The sequence below is a fragment of the Protopterus annectens genome, chromosome 13.part0 (assembly GCF_019279795.1).
Source record: "Protopterus annectens isolate FY-2018-M chromosome 13.part0, PAN1.0, whole genome shotgun sequence".
Taxonomy (NCBI): Eukaryota; Metazoa; Chordata; order Ceratodontiformes; family Protopteridae; genus Protopterus; species Protopterus annectens.
Genome location: NC_056747.1, coordinates 1,180,969,165 through 1,180,981,991, shown reverse-complemented (window position 1 = coordinate 1,180,981,991; position 12,827 = coordinate 1,180,969,165).

Genomic DNA, 12,827 nt, shown 5'->3' with positions numbered 1-12,827 from the left:
TGAACACCTCCAGGACTGCATGGATCAGGCAATCCCTAATAAAACCAAGAGTCTTTCCACCAAGGGCAAATATCCAGTCTGGTGGACCCCAGCCATAAACAAACTTTACAATAAGAGGAGAAAGCTGTTACATGATAGAGCAAAATCCATAAAAGAGAAGACACCTTTGATCATTATTAGTAAAAAAATACGAGCTCTCATAAAATCATCCAAGGCCAACTTTGAGAGAAAAATTGCCATAGATTCAAAAGACAATCATAAGGCCTTCTTCAGCTATGTTAGAAACCTGGGTGGACACTCCCAGATATGCTCAGAATTAGTCCAAAATTATACAAAAATCACTGAACCCACAGACATTGTCAACATACTGGCAGACAGGTTCAGTGCAAACTTCACCCCCCTCTCCCTCCCAAAAGGAGAGATAACTATCCCAGCGGAGTGCAGCCTCCCAGACATCTCCAATGCGCAGGTGAAAGCTGCTCTCTCTAAAGCTAAAAACACAGCATCAATGGGACCGGATGGTGTCCCCGGCTGTGTACTACACGAACTCAATGAGGAACTAAACCCGCACATAAGGCAGCTGTTTAATCTTAGCCTTACCACAGGATACGTGCCCAAGGAGTGGCATACAGCAACTGTGTTCCCACTCCACAAAGGCGGTGCCTCTACGGACCCTGGTAATTACCGCCCCATAAGCTTAACAAGCCTGGTCTGCAAAGCTATGGAGAGGATCATAATGGAACTCATAAACAAAGACATAGGGGACTTGCAGACATTGGACCCGACCCAGTTTGGCTTTGTCAAGGGCAGATCATGCCTTTTGAACTTGGTCGACTTCTTCGAAACAGTCACCAAGGCCATTGATGAGGGAAAGGCAGTCCATACAGCCTACCATGACCTTGCAAAATCTTTCGACACAATACCCCACTTGGGTATTATAGAGAAACTTACCAGCTTAAATGTAAACCCATATGTCACAAGATGGGTTGCAAACTGGCTAAAGGACAGAACCCACAGGGTTAGAGTAGCTGGCGCCATGTCAGACTCCAAGCCGGTCACAAGTGGTGTCCCACAGGGCTCAGTCCTTGGCCCCCTGTTGTTCGGCATCTACTTCTCAGAAGTACAGGGTAACATAGGAGGACTATGGCTGACAAAGTTTGCAGATGACTGCAAACTGGGAGCCATAGTGGAAAGTACATCAGACACAGATATCCTTCAGAGGGGTCTCACAGAAACTGATAGCTGGTGCCAGAGCCATGGCCTGAAGTTAAATGCCAAAAAATGTATAGTCATACCCTTCGGGAAAAACAAGGTAACCCCAAGCTACCATATAGGTGGCAATCCACTAAGCACAGAAGAGGTTATCAGGGACCTGGGGACCCAGTTTGACAGTGGCCTTTCTTTTGACACTCACATTGCTAAAGTGGTTAGAAAAACCTTCTACATTGCCCACCTGATCATGAAGGGATTCACATCCAGATCAAGTGAGGTTATTGTTCCCCTGTACTCTTCACTTATCAGACCAATGATCGAGTACAATGCCTCATTCGGGATGTATCTCACCCGACACCTGCAGCAATTGGAGAGACCCCAAAAGTTCCTCACCAAAAGGATAAAGGGACTCCAAAATCTGTCATATGCTGCCAGACTGAAGAAACTCCAGCTCTATTCAGTCGCATACCGTCTACTCAGAGGTGACCTGTGCCTGACATACAAGGCCATGCCCAACCCAGAATTAATGGGCATGCTCCACCTCAAAAAATCCAAATCTACCAGATCCACTAGAGCAAGTGACTTAAACCTTAGCACGGATATAAATAGGACATGCTGGAGGGATAGATTTGTCACCCAGAGACTCCCTATGTTGTGGAATAAAATCCCGGTCCATGAGAGGCAGAGCACCTCGCTGGCTCTGTTCAAGAGAAATCTTGACCGGTGGATGGGAGATCGTAGGTTTACCCCGGGAATCATCTTTGTGTCACTGCTGGACAGAGGCACAACAAACTAATGGGCACAGTATCTTTTAACATAAGGGGTGGCGTAAGCCACAAAAACTCTGGGCTAGGCTTATAAATGCCTTAAGGCAGATAGCCTAGTATAAAGCTATGAACCTATGAACCTATGAACCTATTACTCTCATAACACTTTGGTGAGTTGCTAGAGTGACAGTACTGTTCTTATATATATATATATATATATATATATATATATATATATATATATATATATATATATATTTCTGACAGTAATGATGTCTGACAATCAGTTGTATGTCATTATTTGCTGCCTAAACGTCTGGGATAATTCCACTGATTTGATAGGGGAACAGGGTGACAGACAGGGAACTTACACCAATTATCTGGATTTTCTGACAATATCTGTACAGTTGTGGGGTATGATTCTGCATACAGCGTACTACCACTCCCAGGATTCGAACTATAGCTGTGTGTGCTAAAAATACAACACTTCGCGTCTCAGTTAAGTGTGCTATTTGGATTATGTTGTCTATCTTTTTACTGTTTTCTGTCTAACTCTCTCTCAGTTGTACAATATGACCTTGTGATTACAACAGTCATATACAGACATTTCTACACATTTTATTTATGTAGCACAGTGTGGATAACATGCTTAATACAACAGTACTCTTAAGAGATTGCAACACTACATTACCATATGATACCAGAGTAAAACACAAGCAGTCCAGGAGTTAGACCTTTATTGCCAGGCTGTTACCCTTTTATTTACATATTTTCTGGTTTATTCAGGTCATGCCATACACAATTCAGGTTTTATACTGGCAATTATCTTTCTACTACTTTTTGATTTATTTCTTATGTCAGTACATGCAAGATTATTACTAACCTGCCCTGCAATGTAGCCTCTGCAGGCTACAGGCATGGGCTTCCCGATTCACAGCCCGCTCATCTGCTGCTTTCAAAGACATAAGAGGAATATTTAGCCATACCTATCCATAATATACATGAGCTGGCAATTATTAAACAGGTAGTAGAATGCTGCTTACACACAGCTGGGACATCACCCATTTGCCTAGCCTCTTGGATCCACTTATCCAAGAGCTCCCTCTTCCTCCATTTCAGGTCGGCTTAGTGATGCCTGACCTGCTCACCAGTTTGAGGGATGCCAGTGGCACTGGTGAGGTCACAAACAAAATGATCTCAGGCTTCCAATTTATATTGGGAACCCTGGTACTGGCCCTGCAGCAGTCTCTGGTCCTAGTCTTTAACAAGGAGTCCTGCCATGAGTTTGGACTCCTGGATGCCTCAGCACTGCACCCGGATGCCCGATCCTTCACCCACACTGGCCGTAGTGCCTACATAAGGAAGCTGCAACCAGTTATGAGATGTATTCCCATCTGTGGGGTTTAAATAGGGCCAATTTCCCACACTTTGCCATGATTGGACGGTTTTGAAAAAGCTAAGCTATAGGCAAACCTGCTTACCTAAGGCTGGCATTGCTTAAATGGGTATACCAATGAGCAACTTGATTTAGCTGGCCTACACATTGATTACACCTAGTAAGCAGGGGTGTACAATGCTTAGCGTTGCTTAATTTTAAATTTGCACACTATTTGCAGTTTGGTATTGATTTATCATTCATTACATGTTATATATTTGTTTAGTATCCATGATACATGTTTATGTACACTGTATGGGGTCCTTGTGTTTATTAGGGGATTTCACCACTTTATTACAATGACACTTCACATCTGGACTTAATGCAGTACTCCAGATCACATATTTATGTTATATAGTAGGTTATACAACATAAAACTGTATATAAATTCCTTTCACATGTAAATTGTGATTTTGCTATAGTGAGGATCTCAGTCTTATGCACTGCTGTGATGGCTTACTGGTTAACTAGTGTGACTATATTGTATAGGACTCTGGGTTCAAGACTTGCAAGGGCTGTTTATTTTGTTGCTGGGCAGAACAGTGGCTGTTGGCTACAGAGTGATTAAGACACTTTTAAGCAGTTGTAAGTGGGTTTGCATGGGTTTGCACAAAGTTAAGTCGTGCTAACGTATGGTTAAATATGCTTACAGGGAGTTAGCTTCAATATTGCTTAACCTGTGTGCACATTGCTTACCCTTGTGCAAACGGGCTTAAACTCTCTTACTAATGCTTAAAACTGCTTGCTCCCACTTACCTCTGCATTAATTTAGAGAGAAATGAAACATGGTTCTTGGGAAAGTGGTAGATTTGGACACTCTATGGATTTATCATTCATTACACATTATACCTTCATTTTGTATCCCTAATTCATGTGTACATATATTGTATGGGGCACTTGTGTTTATCAGTGGATTTTACCACATTATTATAATGACACCTCACATCTGCATTTAATGCAGCAGTCCAGTTCACAAATATATGTTATTTAGTAGGTTATACAGCAAAAAAATGTTCATAAAGTGATTTCACGTAGAAAATGGAATTTACAATAGTGAGAATCAAACCAGGAATGACAGCTTACAAAGCAAACACTCTGACCACTACATTAATGCTTCAATTGCATGCATCTTTCTATTTATCTTCTTGTGCCATTTAAGCTACAGTATGCATAGCTAAGCAATGGGCAAACCCGGACACCTACAGTTAAATTTAATCTGCTTGATAAAAAAAAAATCCCTACTGCTATTTTTTCTTGGAGGGACAGGTTTCACTTATTGCTGTGGATTCCTGCGTGCATCTGTACATTTGACAGACATCCTAGCAACCCCTATATCTCTCAACCTCTTCAGGCACACTACCTGGACAAAGCTTGACTAATTGTGGTACAACTACGGACATATTTTCATTATTGCTCTTATAAACATGAGACAGTTGCTAGAGCATTAGAATTTGTTTGAATATACGTTTATGACAGATTTGAAGTCTAACACTGAAATGTATGCATTATTTACTAACTTCAATCCTGAGATCATCCCAGGGATTTGCCAGGACAATTGGGGTGCTATATGGGCGTGCAATATGAACATTCTGCGATGATTTGTACAGTTGGGACATATGCAGCCTCTTGTGAGTGTTCTTGCTCATTATAATTGCCGGGTGGCACTTTCTGAGTGGAGGGACATATGTATTTTGAGTCTCAGACACACCTCCTGCACTCATCCATGCTCCTTGTCTATTCAGGAGCAGAGACAGCACTGCTGTGCTGCTCCTACTGAATCCCGGTGTGTGTGTGTGTGTGTGTGTGTGTGTGTGTGTGTGTGTGTGTGTGTGTGTGTGTGTGTGTGTGTGTGCTTGTGTGTGTTTGTGTGTATATGTGTGTGTGTGTGTGTGTGTGTGTGTGTGTGTGTGTGTGTGTGTGTGTGTAGTCCAGCTGCAGTTTAAAATTTAGGAAGGGGTCCAACCAAACCTGTAGTTATTGGAATGAAGAGACATTTGTTATTAAGATGATCAAGGATTTTTAGAGGCCTGGAGACAGAAGTGAGCTATTGCCTAGTGCCAAAAGCACTGTTTTTGTTTCAGAGGAGTTTATTAGTAATTGTTTATCATTGTCCCACTGAATAAGGACATAAAAATCAGCCTAAAGTTTAAGTTCAAGTTCAAGAGAAGAGAAAGAATGGTTGGAGTAGAATAGGACCATGACATCAGCATAAAGCAGGTAAGGAGGATTTGGTAAATGAAAAGAAAGTTTGTTAGTGAAGACAGAAAAGAGGAAAGGTGCCACAATAGATCCTTGGGGAGGGGGGGGGGCACCGTTCTGCAGAGGGACTGATGCAGAGGTAGAGGAACTGAAATTAACTTAGAGGTAACAGAGATAAATATTTTTTTCAGAATTAAGCAAATTAAAATTACTAACTAGAGTTAATTGATTAAACTAGTATGGAGTGGGGGCACAGGTGGGCTTATTTAGTAGTTATAAATAGTTTGAATCAAACCCAACAGTTCTCCAAGCACTTGCCAAGTGGAAGGTAAAATAGATGAACAGTATAAAATGTCACTTGCAGTTTTGTAAGTCTTAGCCATGTCAGGCAGTTAATAAAAACTTTAGAGCTTCCAATTACATTTGCATCTGTACAGCAGAAAGGCTGCAGCAGCACGCATCTTATGTAGTTATTTACTTATTTGTTGGGCCCTGACAAATGCTGTTCTTGTTCTGTTCAAGTGTTTCATTAAAAGAAAAAAATGTTCCAGAGTTATTTCTGTATAATGGGTTTCCAGTATCACAACTATTTTAATGATTTGAATTATTATTATTATTATTATTATTATTATTATTATTATTGTTTTTTTATTTAACTATTTTAACTGTTGTATTTTGATTGTTTATTTTGTATATAAATGTTTTCTAAACCTGGTATTTAGTTACAAAATGTTCTATCCTTTAAATGTTATAATAATGTACATTTTCTTTTGTTGTTCATTGCTGCCTTTGTATTGTATTGCCTTTAGTGTGGAGCTTCTCTCGATGACTCTACTGATAAAGGAATACGTCAGCCCATTCAAAGTACTCTAGTTAGCATACGGAATTAGATAAATAAAATGTATTTTTGCTGAAACAAAATATGGTGTATGATTAAATATATTTTATTGGAGGATGGAGCATAGACTGCAAGGAAGACCAAGCTGGAATGGCACGAGGTGTGGTAACAAGACATCTTGTACATGAACAGACTGTATATTTTTGATTGCACAGTAGAAAAGGGCAGAAAAAATGAGGTTCCCTTTAATTTTACTTTTTATAGTTTTAATGTTGACAAAAACTTTTGCAGGTCTGAAATATTTAACATGTGCACGGCACTAAGCCGAAACTTCCGAAAAATATGTAAACCACATAAAAAAAAAATAAGAATGATTCTGGTGACTGCACTGGAGATATCCATTTAACAAATAAAAAACAAACTGAACTGTTTAAGCCAGGAATGGAGAAAATAATTTACCAAGTTTTCTAGGAAGAAATGAATTTTGTCACAAAAGAAAACCTACACAATGGCTTAGAAGCACTGCTCTTGATATCTAGCTTATTTCAGACAGTTCAAGCTTGAATGCGTATATGTGTTTGTGTGTGCATGTGTGTTTTTGTGTGTGGTGGGTGGTAGTCTGCAATAGAAGCACTATCCTGAGCAGCATCAGATTTAGACACTTTTCAGATTTTCCCTTTCATAATGTGGAAACTGGCTCTGTAAAGGAGCACCATGATTGCTTACTGGTGATGGACACCAAATGCTGCTATATTGTAGATCTATTGAATTTGTTAGAATTTCATTATCTAGATCATGGAGTATTCTGTTTGTTGTAGAATTTTCTGGGTTCTTGGTGACAGATTTGCAGTGATTCTGAATTATACAAGTTTGACACAAAGCAAAAGGTGTCACTCGACTATATGGTAGAGTGGTACAGCACACCTCTATGGTGATTTTGGCTTCCACGACCTTTACTATGTACTTACTGCTAATGATGATGATCTGATAAACTCAGTGCTGACCTCGTAGTTACAGTGATGGTACAATGTCATGTTATGCTGTGCTACTGATGAATCACTGTGCAAAGAATGAGCAACAGGCTTAGAAAAACGTAATACTTGTGCTATTGACAGTACGGGTACTCATATGGGTATTTTTGCTGTTGGTAAATTGAGGAATGTGAGGGGTGATGAGAACAGCTGGTTATTTTTGTCCTTTCAAAATGCTGACACTGCTTTAATGGATCCTCTTCAGTTATAGCTAAGTTAAATGTCATGAAGCATAGACACATTGAAAGAAATGCCTTCATTTGGCATCCTATATTTAATTTTTAACTGTGCACATGCAGGTATTTGTATGTGTTCTGGAATCACACATCTTTAACCTTGCGTCATGTACAATGTTGATGAATGCTTTAGTATTACATGAACATATACCACTGAACAGTGGTTTTAGTATATCATGTATTTGTTCTCTCACCACTGAGAATGTGTTCAAAAATGCATTTTGTTGGTGTCTTTTATATTGCAAGAGCTCTTGTGATCTCTACTAAAGTTAAAAAATGTCTTTCTGGTTATGCCCTCAAGTTAGCTGAGGGGGAATGATCCAGCTTCAGCTGATGTCCTCAGGCTCCACGTTGTTCACTGAGATTGCAACAACCATTTGGGATCTCTTTTATCAAAGATGTCTGGCATTCACTCAGTAGCTGTTTTTAAAAGAGCTTTATGAAACTATTTTTATTCTCACTTTGGCTTACATTTCATCTAGTAAAATCATCTGTGTTAATTTCTGTTTATTTTGAGGTGCCCAGGCATGTAAAAACACATTACATATAAACTGACCAGCATTGTTTTGTGATATTATAGATTCATAGCTGGCAGAAGGAGTAGGAGGTTAAATGTCTAGGTCACAGTGGCAAATCTAAGATGGAATTAGATACACTGTCATCTACAAATGAACTTTTCTTGCTATATTTTGTTAATTTTGTGATTCCAGATCCTTCTGGTTTAGTGTCCCTTCGGTTATTTTACCAACCTCCTGTGGGATTCTCTGCATTTACCCCAGTTACCCAGAAATATAATTATTTCAGAGTCAGATGTCTGTAAGCATGTAGAGGTGGCTCAAGCAAGTCAAAGTTATGATTCCAGTGTTTGCACCTTGGTGCTACTGTGTTTCATGATTTATATGACTGCATTACAATAGGCAACAGGCTGTTTTTTCATGCAAACATTACATAAATACTGAATTCTCAAAATTCAATGATTAACAGTGAGGCTATATGCACCCTGCTTAATATAAGTGTGCTGCTTGCATGTTTTGGGTGTCAGGTAGTATTGCAATGTTCCTTTAGGAAAAACAAATTGTTGCCCATTGCAACACGCCAATTGTCAACTCAGAGGTCTGTTTGTTCCCCAGAGAGTCCAGTATTTCAATGTCTGCCTTGTTAATATCATGTATGAATCATCTCCTGTTCTATTGTTCAGTGTGCTTAGTGAGTCCATGTTTTTAAATTTTCTGCTAAGCAGCAAGCCTTGTTTTTGTCTTAGATTAAATAATTTAAATTATGATATGTGTTGCTGTGTGTCCTTCAAAGTTTTAACTGTTAAACAGCACAGAGTTATAACTGAATGTCTGTGTGTTCTTACAAGTTTTGGCTGCCAAACAGCATATATTTAGAAGTGAATGTAATACAAATATCATCAGGAACAATGTTCATTTAACTCAATGATGTTTCTGTCAGTACTAATTAGACTAAGTCGTCTTAAGGTTTTAATGACGTTACTAAATAATTCTTTATTTTTGTTTAGAGTACAGGCAGTAAAATAGTATGTTTTGCCATCATAATAACATGTAAGGGTTACAGTACAGTGACTGATATCCATCAGAGTTACTCTATGAGATGTACAGAGTTACGCTTTCCTGAAACACATAAACTACATTTGGTTAACTAGGCACATTGTTTTTATGACTTAGAGATATGGATAACAAATGCTTGTAGTACTAGATCTAGTTTCTCATTGTTCAAAAGCCAACAATCATGTAAACTATGCAATGACATTTGTAAGACAGAACTGAATATGGATCAAAAGCAACAGAAGTGATCAGAAAAGTAGGCAGCAGCAAAGCAAGAACTGATCATCAATCAATATGCAATTAAATATTACATAGTTTGTGTTATATACACTTTTTAGTCTGGCCCCCAAGGATCCATTCTGGGTCCTCTGCTATTTAATACTTTCACTAATGACCTGAACACTGCAACCAGGTGTGCTTCCATCATACAGTATGCAGACAATTCACCTCTCATTTGTTCAGTGAAATGCTTGGATAAACTGAAAGAACTTATGCAAGAATGGCTCTCCTTAGTCGAAACATGATTATCAGAGTCCTAACTTCTGCTTAACTCAAAGGAAACAAAGCTAATCCTTTTCACATCGAAGCCACTAGCTGCCCAAAAACACCAGTAAATCATCTCATCATCCAAAACTCCTGTGATCTAACAAGTAACGTATATTAAGCTCTTGGGAGTCACCAGTGATGAAAAACTAAAATTCGACCACCATGTAAAACATGCAGTAAAAAAACCAAACAAACAAACAAACAAAAAAATCCCTCCTTTTGTTATAGAGAAATATCATTTCTAATACATAAGGCTAGAACTGCTATAGCAAAAACCTTCCTATCCCCTACTCTTTGTTAAGACACCCTAATTCTAATTAACCTCCACTCCACCCTACTCTCCTCACTAGAACAATTCTACAATAAACTAGCAAAGTTCGCTACCAGTGACAAATTCAGGACCCACCAACACATTCCCTTAAAACAACTTAAAGGACTAGAGCTCAGGCAATGTTTAATTCATTTGCAACTAGTTTCCAACCACAGACTCATATACCAGCCTGACAAATGGCCCAGCCTAAGTAATAACCTCCAGCTGTACATACTCAGCAGGCCAATTTGCTCAACTGACAAACTACTGCTAACAATATTTGAGTCAAACAGCAAAGATCTGTACTACTCATACCTCTAAAAAATCTGGAACTTCAGCCCACTACCTGTTAGACAAGTAGAAGATCTTAAATCCTTTAAAATTCTTCTAAAGCAACACCTCACTAACACAGAGCTTTGAAGATGTTCCTCCGCAGTCTGAGTTTCTCTCCCACCCTATCTGTATTACTAATACTATTGTATTGACTGTAATTACTTGTATAATACTGTATGTAGAATGTTTTACTATCTAATGGATGTATGTATTGCTACCATTGTGTTCTTCTGAATTGTGTAAGATTTCTTTTCCGATTACTCTGATTATCTGTGATGTACATTTTTTCTGGAACTTTTCTCCTCAGACCTCTGCTGAAAAGGGGCATATCTCCTTGTTCTGTTGAATAATCCCAGAAAACAAATGCAATAAATAATATCCTACTAGTTTAATGGTAGTGTTCACACTAGTTTGGCAGAGGTAATTACAGAACCAGATATGGAACTGTCTATTGCATCACCGAGACCTGGACTAATGCCGTAAGGCTAGAGAAAGATGTGGGTCAACTTTGTGGTGCGGAGGGGTGCCACCTGCCTGATTAGTGAGTCTGGTTACTGAGGAACTGGTCAGAGGAGAGGGTTAGAGAGGAAAGTGACTTGTTGTACCTGCTGTCCATCTTCAGGTGGAGGGGTAAGCCTTTTGTTGTAACCATGTACCTCTAGCATTGGCTAGACAGTGATACCACACCTGTGTTTGCTGCTTAGTTATAGTGGTTGAGATGGGGATTGGCTGCTGTTGTAGCAGATTGCCTTAGAGCCTTGGAGCTATGATACACATCAGGTGTCACTGCATGCTCGTTCCCCTTTTGGCTACAGTTCATCCCCCCATCCAATTGCTTTTCCCTGCAGAAGTAAAAAAAAAACCTGCCCCAGCTACATCATGACATTTTCCTACTTGTCTATTACCCTCTATGAAAGAATGAATGAACCAGATGAGGAAGAAAAAAAAAAACAAGAAGCAATGGTGAAGTAAGGGGGGAGGGGCTCCACTGCACAAGGGGGAGTCAGAGACACACCTGGAGCTATAACCCTGTCATCCTTATTTTTTCTAGTGGAAAAAAAACAATGGGCAAACATTAAGTTGGATAAGTTGGTAAGTTACTTATGGGCCAATAGGCTGCAGGATCACAATCAACAGAGATTCACAAGCAAAAGAATATTTGTTAATTAGATAAGTGATATGATTGGAATTATGTCAATAGCTGCACATGAGATGTCTATAATCTACACTGTTGAGAACAGCTGGCCAAGCTATATACCATCTGCACACCATTGTTGCCACATGGTCCATATTAGAAATCTGCTGGATGCGCATTATGGTATCCGCTGAGATATCTCACATAAGGTGATGCCGTGTTAATATGGATGTTGAACAGTAGGTACAACAAAGAACATATAAGGGGGCTGTTGCTAATATGCGTGTAGCATTACAAAGATTTAATGTGTAATGGAGTCAGGCTTACACAGTGTTGTACTTGCACAGATGATGCGCACAGTGTAACAGACATTGTCATATACCATGAATGTAGCACAACCATTGAGAAATCTGAAGAAGGAACTTTTCCATGTTTATTAAAGTGATGGGAGGTGGATAATATTCCCTTGTAGGGTAAACCTACACATTGCCATTGGAGGTATTCCTCCCATGTAGGGTTCTCTGTCAAGTGACATCCCTATTTACATTCATCAGCTGTATCATGTATAGATATGCAGTGCATAGGTTGCTCAACCCATTTGGCAGGCAGCTGGTGACCCGATGAACACTTCTTTTTGCATAGTATAGCTCTAACCTCATATTAACAATCTATGTACTGCATATATCTGTGACCCATTTTAGCCACAACCAGGGCCACAAAGGCACAGATATATGCAGTACATAGGGAAAGTTTAGAGTAGCCAGTCAATTAACTTATTTTGGGAGGAAACTGGAGTATCCAGAGAAAGCCAACACAGAAAAAGGGAGAACACTCAAAGTCAAAGTAGAGTATGATTGCAGGTTAAGAATGAATATTAGATCAGGGAGCTGTGATGCTGTGATTTTAGATACTGAGCTAAAAACAAACCTAACTTATTATATCCAGTGAATGCAGTATTTTTAGATTTTTCTTAAAGCATTGGACTCAGATCCACAATGAAGGTTACTAGCAATGCTTGCTAGAAGCAAAGCCTAGAATGCTGAGGTTGGTGAAGAAACGAGCTTTTTGGAAATAGAAGAATGGTGATAAAAGGGGGCATTGTTAGAGAAGAAGTAAGTGATCAACAATGCATGATAAGGTTTGGTTTTAAGGATGACATCATATAAATGCATTTGTCATACTTCTCAACAAGGGCAGAGAACAGGATTAGTTGACTT